This window comes from Triticum aestivum, chromosome 3A, assembly GCF_018294505.1.
Source record: "Triticum aestivum cultivar Chinese Spring chromosome 3A, IWGSC CS RefSeq v2.1, whole genome shotgun sequence".
Classification (NCBI taxonomy): domain Eukaryota; kingdom Viridiplantae; phylum Streptophyta; class Magnoliopsida; order Poales; family Poaceae; genus Triticum; species Triticum aestivum.
This window is the reverse complement of record NC_057800.1, coordinates 645,154,908-645,174,358: the sequence shown is the minus strand read 5'-3', so window position 1 is coordinate 645,174,358 and position 19,451 is coordinate 645,154,908. Positions and strand designations below refer to the sequence as shown.

Below are 19,451 nucleotides of genomic sequence, written 5' to 3'. Positions count from 1 at the left end.
GTTTCGTCCTCCTGCGCGAGTCCATTGCCACACAGCGGACGCCGAATCTCCACTGCGCCACGCCACCGAGATACGTCGCCATCAATGAGTAGGATGAAGCACCGCTCCGCCGAGTCCGGCGGGGCTGCTGAAGACCAAGCATCGTGGAAGAAGGACTCCGAGGCTGAGCACATAGGCGGCAGAGCGCCAACGCACCGCCACCAGACAAACTCCGACCATGCCACCAACCGCCGCCAAGCAACCAAAGCATCACATCCGCCCCAAGCTCACCACGAACGACACCCCCAAGAGGGTGACGACGCCCGGAGCGCCGCTGTCGCTCGATCCGGTAAGGATTTAGGCTTTCGCCCGGCATACGAGCTGGGTGGAAGGAAGAGGGGAAGGAGGCAACCTGGACGACGCCTACAAGAAGGGTACGGCGCCCTCGGGTGTCGCCGCCGTCTTGGCCAGCACTGCTGGCCTCGGATTTCTCCGGAGCCACCTCCCACCTCCAGCCGCCAAACAGGTACAACTCCGGCGACAAAGGCCGCCCAAAGCAGGACCATCGGAGACAGCCCTGGTTGAAGTAGACGGAGGCCTTCAGATCTAGATCGGGCGCCACCGAGACACCCGCACCACAGCCGCTACCTGCCGCCGCCTCACCGCCCCCCGCGGCCGAGGAAGAACGGTCAGCACCAACGAGCACCGGTCACCGTAGACCCGGCGTCGATCCACCAGCCGAGGCCGTCGCCACGGATCCAAAGCCCCCCGAGGAAGAACGGGGCGGCCAGATCCTCGCCGCCACCTTCACCGGCGGCCACCTCCGGTGGCGACGAGGGAGAGGAGAGGTGGGGGAGAGGGCCGACGGCGGGCTAGGGTTACGCCGCCCGAGTCGCCCCTGCGGGAGCGGGGGCCTCGGGATGGGACCACGAGCATATGTATATCATTGTACGTATTTTAGTAGCCTGTTTATTGTATCGGTGATTTTTGGTCAAATCATGGGGCCCATATTTTGTCAAGAAAACGTACACACGCAACATCATCTCTCCTCTGTCTACCTCCCAAACAAGTCAATGGGCTTTATTCCATCTTAACCCGTTTAAATCATTTATATCTTCTAAACCATAATCTCATGTTTGAAACTTTTATATATTTGTACTCCTCGCGCCAACACCTTTCGAACAAGACCAATCTTGGATATATTTTAAACATAAAATTTAAAGTCTGAATGCACTTATTGCACTCAATCTATTTCGCTGTATGAAACTGCTTATTTCAAATCACTTTTTTGAAATTAGTGAGGTTAGCAGATTGAAATGACTGAAATCTGCCTCTCGAAAGGGTTGAAACATGTTGTTTGAAAGAACTAAAATCGGTTATTTAATAAAGAGTGAAATTAACTGTTAGAAATAGTTGAAATCATTTTGTGAAACTTATTGTTTCAGTGTGCGAAACTAATTATTTCAAAAATATGAAATTGAAGTTTTCAACAAAGTAGACTCGATGCTTCTAAAAAATATGTGAAATCTGTTTTTCAAAATGAGTGAAATCAGATTTTCAGTCATTTTAAGTAACTAATTTCAAAACTTATTTCACTCATTTAAGTGAAATCGGTTTCTTGAAATAAGTCAACTCAGTTAATTGAAATGAGTGAAATCTGCCACTCGAAAGGGTTGAAATATGTTGTTTGAAAGAACTGAAATCAGTTATTTTATAAAGAGTGAAATTAATTGCTAGAAATAGTTGAAATCATTCTTTGAAAATTATTGTTTCAGTGTGTGAAACCAATTATTTCAAGAATATGAAATTGAAGTTTTTAAAAAGTAGACTTGATGCTTTAAAAATATATGTGATTTTTTTTTGAAATGAGTGAAATCAGTTTTTCAATCATTTTAAGTAACTAATTTCAAAAAATCATTTCACTTATTTAAGTGAAATCAGTTTCTTGAAATAAGTGAACTCGGTAAATTGAAATGAGCGAAACTTATCTCTCGAAAGGGTTGAAATATGTTGTTTGAAATAATTGAGATAACTTTTTAAAATCAATTGAAATAATATATTTATTGTTAATATAGTTATTGTAAACAATTGAAATCATTTTGCGAAACTAATTGTTTCGGTGACTTATTACTTCGAACATATGAAACTGATAGTTTTCAAAATAATAGATTCAGTGCTTTTTGAAAAATGTGCAAAATCTATTTTTCAAAATGAGTGAAATCAGTTTTTGAAACATAAGCCCGATTAATACTTTTTGTAAAGGAACTTTAACAAACCAAAGGGCATTGAACTTGTAAAGTTTTAAGCATTAAGTATGTGGATCTTAGTGTAAATCGACTAGAAGTTGTTAGAAATCATACACATCTATTTATATGTGGAATGGGGTTTACAATAGTATATAGTTAAGTGAGGCCATCCAAGTGAGTTCATCGCCTTATTCGTCAACTTCGAATTGAAGAAGAAGAATTCTAAGGTGATGGCTGACAATTTGTTTCTGACTTTTCCTTTGTTTTCATTGTCTGCTAGTCTGTATCAAGTATCATTTCAAACACTTACCTTGTACTTCCTCTGTTCATAAATATTTGTCTTTTTGAGACTTCAAATGGATTATCACATACGGATGTATATAGACATATTTTAGAGTATAGATTCACTCATTTTGTTTCGTATGTAGTCATTTGTTGAAATCTCTAGAAAGACAAATATTTAGGAACGGAGGGAGTAGCTTCTATTGGTTCTTCCGTTACTGATGATCGATATATAGCAGCATACATCCACGTGTTTGCAAGCAAGCGCATGAAGACAAAAGAAAAAAATAAATGTGTTGTACTCCCTCCGCTCCTAATTACTTGTCGCACGTATGGATGTGTCTAGATGTATTTTAGTTCTAGATACATACATTTCAGCGACGACTAATTTGGAATAGAGGGAGTAGTAGAAACAAACGACATCGTAGTTTGTTTACTCTAAGATGGTTTTCAAAATCGAAGACTAAGTGCATAAATTTTGACGAATTTGGTTGATTTGAAGAGAGTTTGGGTGAGGGATGCAAGTTGGTGGTATTTTCAATTTGAGCTGTACATTCTTATGAACACTGAATATATATAAAAAAAGTGATAAGAAGCACAAAGTTTCCTTCTTACACAAGCAAACATTTTATATATCAAACTTGGGCGCATTTCATGAGAGTTGAGCTAACTGATATTATTCAAGACCAAATGCAAAGTACACACTGTGATGCCAAATGATTGTTAAACTCAACATATGACATTTAATATATATAACACATGACATTTAACTTAGTTCCTTCCTAGTCTCTCTTAGCTGGATATCTTAAGTTAATATACTATATTTTTCTTCAAATTTTCAAACCATCAAATGGTTTTTGTGTTTTAAAAAATGTTGGAACTTTAAATTTTGTTCTTGGTGAAATTTCTTAAAAATTTGAAAAATATTACCATTCTTTGAAACAATATTCTTGTTTTCAAAAAAATGTTCTAGATTTTTCTAAAAAGTTCAAAATTAGGCCGAGTTTCAAAGAATTATTTAAAAATTCAAAAATATGTTTGTATTTTACAAAAATGTTCACGTTTACTAATATTGCTCCAAAGTTTTGAAGCATATTCTTGTGCCGTTCACATATTAAAAAAAATCATGTTTTCAGAAAAAAATCACATTTTCAAAAAAAATCCTGACTTCAAAATTTTGTGTTTTGAGAAAATGTTTGGAAATTTCAAATAAAATATTCACACTTTAAAGAACTGTTCAGGATTTTAAAAATTGTTCATAGATCCATAAAATGTCAGCCTTTTAAAATTTTGTTCAATTTTTTTTGCATTTTAAAAAATGTTCATTTTGTCAAAAAATGTTCGCGGTTCAAAATTTCAGAAAAACGTCCCCTTTGTTCGAAAATTGTTCACAGATTAAAAAATGTTTGTTTTTTTCCAAAAAATTGAGTTTTTCTTTAAAAATGTTCATAAATTTGAAAGCATCCATGTTTCAAAAATATATATTTTGAAAACCATGTTTCAAATTTCAAAACATGTTTTAGATCTGTTTTTTTACTCGTCTTATCTCACTGCATAGGCGCGATCATCTGCTAGCAGGAGGATCTCGGTTCGATCCCTATCGCGCACATAATTTCTTTTTGGGATTTTCTCACTGATTTGAATGACACGCTGCTTGGTCGACCGGTTGGCTCGCCCTATGTGCCCCATTGCTGTTGGGCGCAGCGAGCGACGTATAGGAGGTCTCGTCATTGGCGGCCTCAAACAAGAAAAAGCAATCGGGCCGAGCATGGTAAATATTCATGGGTCGTGCTACGCGTCACCTGACTGATCTTTTAAAAGGACCAGTAGACTGCCCGTGCGTTACCACGGGCTCTTGAAATAGTTTGCACGAGTTACATGTTAAATATCACACGTACAAATAATATAACACAAACACAATTATTTAAGTACTTTCTCCGTTTTTGCAATGTAAAATGATAACAAAAAGAAAAAATAACGACATGCCCATGTAACAAACTGAGCGATGTTCGACCTTAACATCTATAACAAAACTTTTTTTTTGCGGGAACATCTATAACAAAACTATCAATATCTAGATGGTGCGCTTAAGATATTCTTTCACAATATCAAGAAAGTTGCATTTAGCTTAATTCCCACGATGTTTTAGCAAGTATAATAAAAACTGCTTTCTCAACTCAAACCCGTCCTGCACAAATAATATATGTAGTTAGTATGAAAATTTCACGCCGAAGGTCTTAGAACATGCAACAGACAATACTCACCGTGCAAACCGGCTTGGCCAATTCTTTACCGTTCCATCAGAGCATAAAATAAAAAACAAAATAGCCAGACACATTTCTGCAATTTTTTAAATTAATAATATAAATAATATAATGATAACAAAAATAAATGTTTTTATTATGAATTCATTACCCGTCTATACTCGTTGAAATACCAAACGGAAATAAACATTGTCATTTAGATATATCAGAATTCCAACCATGCAGCTTTATTTCGAGCGCTTCTTTGAAATCCCTTGCAAAACTTTTAAATTTCAGTGCATGCCTCAAATTTTTATCCTTTGACAATTGTGATGTTTGAATAGAGTCCATAATATATAGACGACATGCCTCTTTGTCGATGACATACAAGATGTATCGGCCAATGGATGCATAGGAAAGATAAATCTACAGTGGAGCTATTAGAAACAACAATAAATCATGATAATAATAGACAAAATATTTTACTTACCATGTTGCACGATGAGATGTTGTTGTCCATCCCAGGCCAGCTATCAAATAATGTTGCCAGCGACTGGATAGTTTCCTTCTCGCAAAACTTCTGACCTCGTGTTGCCTCTAGCATCATGGACTAAGTAAACAAAATAAATATTGCGTCAACATGCTGATACTAATACCACATAGAATGAAGAGTTACGATAACTTACACAAAATCTTAGATCCATGTAGTGTATATGAGGGTCCGTGAACAATACTCCCTCTTCACATGCCAGTATACGCACGGCGGTGTTGAAGCAATCATTGTCCTCCATGTTAAGTATGCACTGAAGTTTCTTAAGACTTAAACCCATTGAATCAGCTGCCGAGCTACAAACTCATTCCTTCCTAACCATTGGATGGTAAGAAGAATAATAATGTACATCCCAGATTAAATATTGATACATGATACTTACTCCAAACACCCCTCATCATCGACCGTGCGTTGCTATGGACTACGGGCTACAATGCATATATATATATATGAATTAAACAAAAGATTAATGTTGTCTCCAAAGTCGAAGTTCATTTCTCCCACGTATGTTTGGGCTTGTTCGGGCATCAAACGGGCGCCCAACGGGCTCCTAAAACTCCAACCGTCTGGGCACTCCGAGTTCCCCAAATCGAGCCAATATGTGGAGGAGAAATGTGATTGTTCGAACTATCCGCTATGTTTTCTCATGCAGTCCCAACACAAAACCCCCATCCAATGACGCACCCTCCCCATGTCGCTCGGTTTTCAGTCATAAAAGACATTTCTCACTTGAGCCATCTCTTTTAAAGCCGGATGATGCCCACCTTACCTTCGCCATGGCGCCCTCCCTCACACCTACTTCCCCACAGAAGGTCAAGGAGATGTCCCACGCCAACCGCCCCAATCTCCACCCTGATCTGCTCCCTATGTTTCGATCCGCCACCGCCATCAAGGGAGACGAGGCGTGCGCCGCCATGACGCACCCCAAGCCAAGAAGAAAGATCCGATGTCTCCACCGCCATTGCCACGTTATAACACTTAGTTGAATGGCATGCATTACCATGAAACAAAATATGGTATCTGTTGTTTTGCATGCAACTGATATTCCAACATGTACATTATTAAATCTTGAGGCAACCGATGAATGAAATTACCCTTCTATCCTAACCAAAAAATTGTATGACTTGATAAAATAATTATGAACCGCTCGCTCATGCAATTTCTAAATTAGAGAAATTATTCCACTCAAACAACCATACCCGAACAGACAAACCCCATCTCGCTCCTCTCAACACTAACTCTTATCACAAAATCCACAAACTCGTGTTCTAAGTAAGCCATTGGTCGATGTTGCCATGGCAGGGAGGGACAAGGGCGGCAACTGCCTTCCTTAGTGCTAATTCTACCCTTGGTCACTTATTTAATTCATTTTTCTTCAGTGGACGCTGCCATGGCAGGCTAGCAGTGAGGGACAAGGGAGGAAACGAAACGACCTACATACTCCTCTTTATAATAGTAGTAGAGATAGGTACTTGCCAGGTGATGCGCCAAATAAAAAAACGACGTGTGAAAAATACATAAGAGAAACCGTAAAATGTGCAGGAACATCAGATGTAATCACTAACATATTTGAAATTCCACTATGATGACATAATACCAAAAGGCACAACATAGATAAATAAGAAAATAAAAAATGTAATACACTGACTAATATTCGATCACTTGAATATAGTAATAACTTTAATTGAGGGTTAGACAACAAAGTGTCAAGCAACAAATTGTGACTCCAAAGTGGATCAAAAACAAGATTCCTAGAAGACTATTTGAGTAAATTTAGACACGGAGAAGCTCATAATTCATACAAACAATAATATATCTCAAAGGACAACTATACCACATAATGGCAAGCAATCCTTCCGGTTCATGGGTCGAACATAACTGCAGTCCTTAGTACTGGTCTAAGAAGGGGAGCCTCGCGTGGAGCTTTGCTTGTTCCGAGCTGCGTTCATCATCGGCAGTTGAGGCGTCCCCAACGCTGTCATCCTTTTTCTTGGTCTCCACAGCAGAACCCTCTTGCCCAACGCAAGTGGTCTGTAAAAAGAATGACAATACCCTAAAAATGATCAAACAGTACTTGACATATGACTATTGATGACTACAAAAAAAGTTGCAATAAAAACAAATGCATGAGGTTTGTCTTTTTATTATAAAACATATGCATTCTAGTCCAATATCAATGCCTTGATGCAACAAGAAGTAGAGATTTTATAAACCTTCTCCAAACATGTAACTGGTTGATTATTGTCGGTTGCAGCTATTCATCTTCCCGGTCCCAACACACCGTCTCCGCCCCTGCGTCACCGTCGTAGCACATCGCCCTGCCGGTCCCAACACACCGTCTCCGCCCCTGCGTCACCGTCGTAGCACATCGCCCTGCCGGTCCCAACAAAACATGCCGCCGGTTCCAACAAAATCTTTGCCTGTTGCAGCTTTTCGTCTCGCCATGCTCGTCTCCATACGCAGCCGGCAGCCGTCGTTGCCGGCCATCTGAATGTAGGCACCATATGACGGTTGCAGCTTCACTAACTGGTGGTTGTAGCTCCTCAGTTGCATCACGCTGCGGCACCTCCTGCAGCAGCGCAGCTCGTGCACGCGTTCGTCCTTGCTGCCCGTCGCCACAACACTGCGCTCGCACTTGCAGCCGACTCGTCGCCTGCCCCCACATTCATACTAGCAACTACGTCCAGCAGTGACGCTGGATGAAAAGGAGAAAAAAGGTGATGTGAGAGAGGGACAAAACGAAGCTTGAGAGATGAGAGGAACGGGAGAGAACAAGTGGCTGGCGGTTTCCTCATGAGGTAAGGATGAAGGAGGGGATTGAATCGCCTGGATGTGTGCGTTAGGGAGAACTGGTAGATGAGACGTGATCGAACGATTCACAGGCGACTGGCGCAAGCTTCCGTCAACAGCCCAAAAGGAATCATTTTCCTTGTATAAAAGTATAAAACTCGATTAGTTTCAGTACATCATAGTTATGTCAGTAACTTAGTCAATTGACATTTTCAAAGCAACATCCAAAGCCAATGGTTTTTATATTGATCTTAAAAAAAGTAAACATATAAACATATATTAAATAAAAAATTAAAATAAGCTCATATACAATATATATTAAATTTAAAATTAAAATGTGGAATATTTCTTTTGCAGGATTACATTTTTCTAAACCAATAGAACTTATTTGGAATCACATGTCAACATATGAAAAATGGCATAGTATACTGAGAACAAGTTCTGCATCGTGCTCAAAATAAAACATCTTTTCATTATAGACCCTGTATTCTATTTCCCTGTCGTTTCACCAGGTTTCAGACACAACTCTTCACAAAACAAAAGGTAGAGATATCCATTTGTCGAACCAACATCACCTTCATACAGAGGAGATCCATTGTCTCCATAGCCCATAGGGACAAGTCACTTTTTTCTTCCCCATCAGAATCGTGCAAGGTCTGAACTACAAGTGGGTTCAATATCTTATAGTATCAGCTTAGGTTGCTGATAGAATGATAAAACAAGTAGGTATCCTAATTTGATGAAGTTCACCATGTGTAGAATATTAAATTTGATAAGCTGTCATAATCAGATTATGTTTCGGAGAACTGAAATATTAAACTTGGTAATCTGTCATAATTAAAATGATGATTATCTCAGCATTGTCGACCTGGATTGTACTACCCACAAGATGACTCCATGCACAGAAGGATAACAAGAAATTACAATGTATGAAGTTTCAGGTAACAACTCTTGGCAATGCAAAAGACCCAAATGATGTGTGACAAGTAAATATAGTCAATTTAAAGAGACATCTCTTTAATTAAACAAATCCAAGCAGTACATAAGTCAAGTAATTTGATGATAAGCAATTTTTAGCATCTACATGTACACTTTGATTAGTGCATGGCAAGAAGAGCACATGAACAACCTTGCACATCACGATGAAAATAAAAGGAGCTGGAACATGACACTACAATTGGATTGCATTACAAACTGTATTAGCAAAGACAATGACATGAGACTGCATTCTTTATTTAAGTTGGAGAATAGCAGAACAAACTCTACATAGATGGCCCCATAAGTGAGTGCAAAAATGGTAGAACTTTGCACAGATATTAATATATTAGTTGCTTAATCAGATAAGAAAGTGGACATGACAGTAAGCAGAAAAAACTAAAATCTGTAGCAACTAAAAGAACCTACTTCGGGGCGCGCATTATGAGAAAAACCATATAAAGAGGACGAACATGCATGAACTACCCAAATAACCCAATGTTGCAGAAAAAAAAGCATATAAGTAAACCAACCGAGCTCCTGCCAACGCAGTCGAACCTCTGGATGCCTGCATCGGTGGAGCATAAGCTGATCACTCACCTGAATGCTCACCAATAATTAAATTGTGCTTAGAGGAACTCAATTCCTTTTAATTCACAGTAAAGCTTGCAATACTGAGGAAAAAAAGCAAGCAAGCATCCACCTTAATTTATTAGTAGGACCTCAATCTCGCGCTTACAAGCTTTCATACTACGATAAAACAATCCAGCGAGCTTGTTGTAGGCACAAGAAGCAAGCAAACGGCCAACTTAATTGATTAGTAGGACCTTTATTGCTTAGACTCTTTTTATTGTAGCTGGAAGACACAAGACCAATTACCTACAGGCTGCAGGTCCGTTGTTGCAGAGACATTTATAGCTCTCTCTTCAACATCATTTACAGATTTGCAGCTCATGACATTGTCCTCATTTACAGTGTTCTCTCTTGAACATCAGAGACATTGTCTGCATAAGTTCATCATGAGCTTTAACTTTAGCAAGTCTATCGAAGCTTGACCATGGATGCATCATTCCGCATATGTTCCAGATGCACCATCATAAAGGATGCAAAGCAGCACCGCGACCAGCAGGTCGTCACTGCACAGGGAGGGTGGCTGGTGATGACATGGAGAGCGAAGCAGAGCGGCATTGGATGGACATGGCACGGAGGATCCGGCCAGTGCGAGGTTGTTGTGTTCCATTGTCGTTGTTGCAAAGACAGTAAGGTGGCGGTGCTGGTTAGAGGTTCTATAACATGTGGATGTTTGTAATAAAATTTCTGGAACCATGACATTTGGTGGGCCGGCACTCTTTGTATCAGTTCCGTGCTAAATGGAATTGGGAGCGATGCTTCTTAATTCCAAGAAAAAAGTGGAAAGGGAACAAAGAAGTGCATATTATACAAACCCCTTGACCAATATGTGCCATGGACTTCAGCTCTGAATAAATTTCATCTGCAACCTGTAATAGACAGTAGCTGGTTGAGGTAGTTGATGAATCAAGCCGGAAGAAAATAAATCAGTTCCCAAGCATATATATTTGAAAGACGTGTTATGTATCAGCAAAAAAAATGGCATGGCAACAATGTAATAGAAGTATTGAATTTTATGCCTTTCAGCATCAGCTCCACAGGATAATTTTTTTGCAGTGGCATTCAGGATACTCCTTATTTTTTTGTTTCTTAAGCAGACTGCATAGTTACAGTTTAGATAAAGCCATCAAAAATTATAGCAAAACTCCATTGATATTTAAACTTGGCATTTGGGGATGATTTATCATGGCCAATTAGTGAAGGATACATGTGTTTGAACTTTGGAGAACACCTCATTGTATGTTGTTCTTCTTTTGGCTTCAACCCTCACAAACTACAAAATCATGTCAAATGCTCATCAGATAAAAGTACCAGCGTGTTAGCAATTCAAGTTTAAATTCATGACAAAAAACATCTCGCTTCGAAAAGGTCACTGCACGGCCGTTACAGTACATGGTAGAAATCAACTCATAAAACACAAGAAGGGGATGTAATTTTAATCAGATAACCTACAACAGCAATATAGTTTTCAGAAAATAAACATTGTACTGGCTAAATAAATGGCGATATAGTTTTCAGAAAAGTGATGGCCTGCTCGGCTTGGCCCATCTATTCACGCAAGAAATTATTAACATAGTTAGACCCAGAAAGTAAATTTGTTTTACTTAGACTCAAAAAATGTTATAGTTCCGCAGATCTTAAGCACCTAGTTTTACGACAACCACCTCCTATAAATTTCTGTGCTCCAAGTTCACAATGACATGGCCCAACTAAAGCTCCTTCTTGTTCTTGTTCTATTTCTTATCTAGCAAACTACCTCATATCTCCCAAATACTGACTAACATCTACAAACATATGCATAACAAATTATCACCACATCACACGGGCAGAAGAAAACACATACCTTAGTCCTAGTCGGTGAAGATGTTAGATCTTTGGACGAGTGCCCACGTACCTTGGTGTAGAGCGGACATTGTCAGACTTGAAGCGCTGCTTGGACGGTGTGCTCCCATCAGCCCACATAGCAGGGGCCACTGCTTGCGCCACGCTCTCGGACACTGCTCTGCCACTGCCGCAACCACCAGCCACAAGCCCCACCGTGAGCAGCCGACCAAGATGCTGAATCTTTCCATTAGTGTTGCGTTCAGGTGTGCAGTTCATCTAGTAAATTAAAGACATGGTATAAATTATCATTGAGCAATGCGTGGGCAAAAAACATCAGTTCGTGTACTTGCAATGAAGATTCTGAATTTTCAAACTATCTTGCTACTTCACACTCACGGCTGGCTTATCTTATTCTTATCAGTCATTACTGCTGAATAATATATTGGCAGAAAACAATGAAATAGAAAGTCATTTGATCAGTAGATAGAAGCAGGAGCACATCTGTAAAAACACCTCTAAAGCATGTTCGTTAGAAATAAGGAACAACCTTAATACAAACGATGCAAACCTTAAGGCGTGTTTTTTTACAATATTGCCTCGGTCCGAGGACCCCACATTATACAAACTTACAAAGTGCACCAATGCAATTTTCCTAGATATTTCACGACATAAAGAGTTCTAGAACAACAACAGCAAAGCTACTGAACTCTTGCCCCAGTTTTGGTCCATATGTTCCAGTCTGCCCGAGATCTCTTCTACGTAAAAATTGTCCTAATGGCCCCTCCCGTTTCTGTCAAACCAATTCTCATTAAAATTTCTCAAACTCTAGGAGGACTCCATAAACCTCTAAATAAGTGCTCATAAGAACCACACCCCAAGGGATACACATGGAAGAAAACAATGAACATTCTAGTAATTCAGTTAATTAATGGGCAGTGTGCATAGGGAATCATATTGACTATATGATGTTGTGTCAGATGATGTACAAAAAGTTTGGCAATACGATCAATGGCAGCATACTGATGCCGATGCCGCAATTTCATAAAGTTGTCTAGTCTAAACGAACAAGCATACCATGTTGAAATTTCTAGTGACACGATGATGTGAAACTGAATTGAAAACATAATTCTAGTACTAAATATAAATTTAAAAATACGTCTACAATTCACTTCCCTACATCAACTAAGCTTTAGTTCAAAACTTCAAATGCATTAATTTGGGGGAAGCACAGACTGATTCATGGATAAAGCAGAAAAGAATTGGCACAAGGGCAGTGACTGAATATTTTGTAGTGGTAAAGACATGCCTGAATATTTTTTATGTTGTCCTATCTGAAATTTCCATCTCCTTCATCTTCATCAACGTTGCAGACAATGTCTCGAGCGTTGCGGACGCGACAGAACACAGAGGCCGGTGGCCGTGGCAGTGTTAAACCGCTTCTTGAAGCCGGTGCTGCCGCCGTGCAGGGCAAAAGTGAACGCGCTGCGGCGGCCGTGCAGCTGTAGCCATTCTCAGTGATGTCAAATGCGTTCAGCGCTGCCCCAAGGCTGTGCCTCGTCATGGTGATGCTCACTTCCTGGCACTGAACAACGTCCGTGCCTGACATCCATGGTTGCATGAGCATGCAGCTGCAAGTGAGCTCAACACTGAACCGTGCACCATGTACATGACAGTGCCATCGTATTCACAAGATTACCTGGTCTCTGGCGTTGTCCCTGTTGTTGGTGGAGATGGAGATCCAGCCGCGGTGCACCAAGCGTCTGCGCAGGCGGCCTCACAAAGGGGGCCTCTGGGCGGCACTATGGCGAACTCAAGATCGTCGACCCATTCCAGAGCCTGGATCGTGCCGCGCCACGTGACGACCACATCACGACGCCTGCGCGCGGCCTTTCCCTCGTCCGTGGTGGATCCCGTCGCACCGTGCGCAGTGGTGGAGGCTGGATCCCATCGGGAGGGACAATGCAGGGCCAATGGCGGACGGATCTGGGTGGAGGGCACAGCCATCGCGGTGCCAGTGGAGACCGTGGTTATGCAGCGTCGCAGGTGGCGATGCGTGCAGAGGAGGATCGCGGCGGCTCCCCTCGCATCTTGGCGGCGGCGAAGTGCTCTGCTATGGCGGCTGGGGCAAACAGATCGAGGGGAGTCGAGGGGAGCCTCGGTGGTTCTCGCTCGAGCGGCGGGGCCGAGGGACGGAGCAGCGAGCGATAGCTGGTTTTTTTCGTAGGTTAATTTTCGTAGCTTTTTTTTTCCACCCTTTTTTTTTCCACCCTTTTTCTCTGGTGCGACGAAAATAAACCAGGGAAGGTGGGACAAAAATTAACCGGCGGAGACTACCAACTGAGACATTAGGAGTAAAGATCGGCTGGGCCACGAGCCGTTCGATTCAACACAGGATAGCCGTCAGATTCAATTGATGAGGTTTGGAAGAGAAGGTCATGTTGTGCTTGGGTGTTTGCAACAGAGGTCTTGTTGCAGAAACCTTTGGAACCGAGATAATGTTGCAAAAAAAAAAATCTTTGAAACAGAGGTGATGTTTCAGAGTTTATTTTTTGCCTTCACCTTTTTGAAACATAGGTGATCTTGCGGAAGAAATTTTTGCAACATGGATGATGTTGCGGTAATTGTTGGCGATGAACAGAGTTAGCCGGGGCGAAGTGGTGGTGGTTGTCGGTGGTTGAGGAGTCTAGCGGTCATGGATGGGGCTCTAGCTCGAGGTTGAACCAAGGAGGAGGCACAGGGTCCTGGAGTCAAGGTCGCCGGCGCCAGCAACGAGGAGGCAGGAGTTGACGTGATGGAGGGATGGCATTGGTCAACGACCATGGATGGGCTAGAGCTCAGGTTCAAACAGAGGAGGAGGTAGAGGGCCCCAAAGTCAAGCTTGTCGTCGTCGACAATGAGGCGACAGGAGCAGACGCGGTGGAGGGAGCGCTGGGGGGTAGTGGCATTCGTGCCCGACCTCGTCTGCAACCTCATCCCCTCACCCTTGCAACCTTATCCATTCGTTTCAAGAGAAGATTGAGGAAAAGGAAACCACTCGCGGTTGGCGGCCCCCACACATGACACGGTCGTGTGGGAGAGACGGCGAGTGCGAGCATGGTAATTGATCTGATGATAGAAAGCGTTTTCCATATATAAGAGGTTGACAACAACAGATCCTTAGACATAATTACAGGACCGACATTTCAAGTGTCAACTAAAACTTTACTTGTCATCTGACTATACCATTTTTTTAGGGATTGTCATCTGACTATATTATTAGCGATGCTTTTATGATCGAATTGTCTCTGGCTGTATGAAGATTGGCGGACGCTGCAAGTCGGCCATGTGAAGACATAAATGGGTCGGCAGTCTCGGCACCCATTAGGTGGCGAGTGAGACAGCCGTCCAATCTACCATCGCGCCAGCTCCAATTAATCTTTGTAACAAGCACCTGCACCATGTTATGCTCTGTTACTTTGCAACACAGACCTTGTTTGCAGCCGTTGTGAACTATTTCACGCCTTTGTAACAAGCCTTGTGTTGAGACCACCGTTTGCCCTGGTAGCTCTGCAACAGAGTCCGTTGTTGCACTCGTTTGGATTGTAACAAGGGTCAAGTTGCCAAGTTGGACTACACGGCGAGTTGTTGCGGCCGTCAGATCAAACTCGGGTCCGACGGCCGCGCAGGCGGCCGAACGCTAGCGGTTTTGATTGCAATCGTTTCCTGACGATCCCTAAGGCTGTGTTCGGTTGAGAGGGATTTGACAGGGATTGAAGTGGATTTAATCCTTTACAAGTCAAAACCTCCCCAAATCCCCTCCAATCCTCTTGTGGAGGGGTGTAACCGAACAAAGCCTAAAGGAAACGTTTATCAACAGCCCTAAAAAAGCTATTGGGTCTCATACAGATAGATAGGTCACGACTCAGGAGCACGTACGCAGCTAGGCCTCCCTTAGCTTTGCTGGCTTGATCCGATCCGCCGCCGGCTTAGCCTTGCTTGCTCGGTCCATCATGTCGCCGGTTGTTTGCCCCTGGCCATTAGGCAGACCACCCAGCCCAAGGAGGTATCGGCAGCCTCAGATCAAACAAGACCTCCTGCTGCACAGGCAGAGCCAGACAGAAGATTATTCTTCCACCGCACGTGCAAACTTGAGAGCCTTTTGCAGGATCTTCATAAGGGTACGTACTTAATACGACGTATTGCTACCCAGCTTCCAAAACCATTTTATATTACTCCCTTCGTCCCAAAATATTCCTCCGTAAATAAATATAAAAGCGTTTAGATCACCGTATTTTGAATGAAATTCGCCATTAGTTGGGCCAAAAACTCAGAAAGTGATCAAATTTAGAGCATAAACATGTTTAAGTGATCAACTTAGGGCATATGGAGCTGTGATTACAGAATTTCAGGAACGTTCTCTAGGTTCTGTTTCTAGTATTTTTAGTCATGAGTATAGAACCTTGAATGTTGAGACTCACAATCTCGCAAAGAATGGTATTATTTTAGGGGTTGGTCTCCATATCTGGTTAGGCCAACCCGGAGATCTTCTCTTCGTTCATGTAAATGTTGTGACGTCTTAATAAAGCTTGCGAGTCCGTCTAAAAAAACTTAGGGCAACGAATTGATTGGGGAACATAAAATCGTTCATGTGGCTGTCAGGTCGGATGCAGATTGTGTGGTTTTTCTATATATTACACTGTCAAGAGGGTTTTATTTTGCGTTCAACTCGTAAATATATGTATGATGGTGTTCGTGAAAAAATAATACTTCTTTTAGTATAAAAAAAGTCTTATATTTTGATACAAATGGAGTAATATGTATGATGGGTTTTGGGGAGGCCAAATTTAGAACAACGCAGCCAATAATGTTGTAACTTGGGAGAGATTCTGCATTCTTAGCTGATTTTGAACCTTGTTGTAGTTGTACTACTATTTATTTCTGTCCTACTGCGTACCTAGTACTCACTCCGTCCCAAAATAAGTGTTTCAATCTTAGTATACTTTTGTACTAGAGTTAGTACAAAGTTGAGACATTTATTTTGAGACGGAGGGAGTATATATGAACTGATCGATTCAACATATTTTGGTGCTTATATATTTTAGTGGAATTTCACCTTTTTTTTTGCTGGGTAACTAAAGCGAGCAACGGTATCGATTACTTCCAAAATAAATAAAATAATAGAATTGTGCTCTTTTTAATTAACGAATTGTAATTCTAGTACTCCTTCTGTCCCGTAATATAGTGTGTATTGCTTTTTTTTTTTTGCAAAACTCAAGCTTCACAAAGTTTGAAAATTATCTATATCTGCAATATAGAGAAATTTATCAATACTATAATATCAAATATATATATATATATATATATATATATATATATATATATATATATATATATATCATAGGAAAATATTTTGCATGCGGTATTGATATGGTATTCCAGTTGTTAATATATTTTTCTATAAAGTTGATCAAAAATTATAAATTTATACTTTTAAAAATTAGTACACACCATATATTATATGAAGGGAGGGAGTATCTTCAATTCGCTAATCGATATATGTACTCACCTCTAGGTTCTCCTCCTTTTCTTTTCTTTTCAGTGTTTTACTCCGCTGGCCGGCGTGGCTTTGGTGGTATATCTCTTCATGGCGAGGCACAAGCATCTTGAACCTGGATTGCAGAATCCTTGGCACATGGCACTGATTGTGTTTATAGTTATCTGCTTCATGCCGATAGGGTACCTGTTGACCCAAGATGATTAAAACTAGCTATATTCCATAAATTTCTTAGTCGTGGAGTGTGTCGATCTAGCTCGATTTTTTGGCTATAATTTCTCAATGTTCTCTTAGTAAAAAGTTCCCCTCTCAAATTTTCCTTTTCAATCAACCAACAAATAGCATAACCCTTTCATATAGAAGAAAAAGAATGTACGGAGGCGCCAAGTTTTTGACAGGAACTTGCCGAAAGTCATTATGCCCACAGAAAAAATAACTAATTCTTTGGTCAATACGGCACGGCGCTGCTGTCCGCCGACTGCCTCCATCCAGCTTTGTCGCCCGACCTGCAAGCTCCTCCGCCGCCCCCTCACCGACCTCTCTAGTTCGTGCACATCGCCAATCGAAGAGCAGCTGCTAGCGACCGCTGCTAAGGGATGGGGGCGGTCTTCCTCTTCTCCGTCACGCTCTCCTCTACACCCACCAGAGCTGTATCACGACCTCTTACATCACCCCAACCTGCCCAAGTACATGTGTTCTTCTCCAGATTTGTTTGGATTTGGTTGCAGACCTAGATAGTTGTGATATTTCTATGATGTATGGCAGTAGATTATGGCCTGATTAGCCCCAGATTATTGTGTTTTATTGTGTGTTGATGTGTACAATTTGTATGGCCATAGTGCATCTATTTTGTATTACTTTTTTTGTGAATGAATGTAAATATTCGTATGTACAATTTGCATGGCAGCAGTATGTGCATGATGCCCAGTTTTAGTGAATGTTGTTTCTGCCATTTAGGAATATAAGATAGATGTTGAGCTATTTTGTGATATGTCTAGAAGTGTATATAATATTTCACGCCGCTCCTAGTAATCTAGTTGACGGGCTTTTCCTTCTAAAAATACAAGTGTTGTAAGGTACTGATGTAGGTATTGATCAGAGATGAAATATTTTGGTTGGGTTGCTAGTTAATTCTGTAATAAGTTGTTTGCTATTTCCATTTGTGTGCTACGTATTGATCCATATAATAAGATGCTACTCTTCCATCATGCCAACATATCAAGTTGATTGTAAGAGTTGGATAATTATTTAATTTGGTTTTTATTAGTGCTCTAAAATCTAAAGTAACAATTGTTAAACAACGCACAACCAATCTTTCAGCTCTTTGGGGTATTTCAGACATTTATCTCCGCAGTTGTATCTCATACAACTAGTTTGCCAAACGACCTACAACTTTCTCACAACAGATTTTCTGCAACTGCTTTCCCACATCAGATTTTCTGCAGGTGCTTTTAGAAATCCACAGTCTAACCAAACACCACCTAACTAGCTATGTTACCACATACCTCTCTTTCTTCATTAATTATTACTTGCTACATCATCTATTTTGCCTCGATATATGTCATGTTACCACCTATGTTACTCTCATTGTGGGTAGTTTGATGTCCTCGAAAGTGAGGACTGCTACCTCAAAATGAGTGAGGTGTGTTTCCCTAAAAATGGGACAATTATTTCAAAGTGTGCGGAGGAGCATTGTGTTTCCCTGTTGTTTCTTCTTAGACATAGATGTTAGCATCGAGCCCCACCATCCAATCTCTCTGAAGGGGCAGAATTTGTTGGGATTCCGGGATGGTTTCACCTGTCCATTCCTTTATATTGCTCCGAGTCCTTGAAAAGGTGCATTGCGGTTTCTGACTCTTGCAGGCAAAACTGACATCTCGGGCCGTGTGGCCACCCAAACATCTAGCATGTCTACTGTCATGGTTTTTCCATGAAGCATGAACCAAGAAAAGAATTTACATTTAGGCTCCGCATGTGTAGAATTCACATTTTTCTGATTATGCAGTGTTTGTTCAGTGATGGTAGCAATTTAGTGATAACTATCCTTTTAAGAGCACTTCTCCTTGTATATTAATGATGATGTAAATTTATGACAAATGTAAAGTACAAACTTGGTCACCATCGCGGATAAGGGATTTTGTGGAGCAACTTGGGCATGAATCCAGCTTAAGGTGCAGGTGTACTGTTACTTCCCTTGAAAGATTTTTCATGCTGGTTTTCGCATAATTGAGACTGAAGTTGATACTCTGATGATAAGTGTCGCGGTTCCAAAATTTCAAACTTCGAACCATATGTGAACCAGAATGAGTAGTGATGTTCTTTTTATAGCTTATACTACATATTACTAGAGGCCGCGCCTCCCCTCTTTAATCCTCCGGCGATCTCCATCATGAGATTTT

The 19,451-nt window shown here is 41.0% G+C and overlaps 1 long non-coding RNA gene across 2 annotated transcripts; it reads right to left on the bottom strand.

Moving 5' to 3' along the window:
• Positions 1-6,958: 6,958 nt before the first annotated feature.
• LOC123062860 (uncharacterized) lies at positions 6,959-11,791 on the bottom strand. Of its 2 annotated transcripts, none has more exons than XR_006429920.1 (3): positions 9,769-11,791; positions 7,514-9,665; positions 6,959-7,331 (listed from the first exon to the last, which is right to left on the bottom strand). It is a non-coding gene; the product is annotated as an uncharacterized lncRNA (long non-coding RNA). The 2 variants fall into 2 exon arrangements; XR_006429921.1 differs by having other exon boundaries at positions 7,514-9,838; positions 9,945-11,791.
• Positions 11,792-19,451: the final 7,660 nt, after the last annotated feature.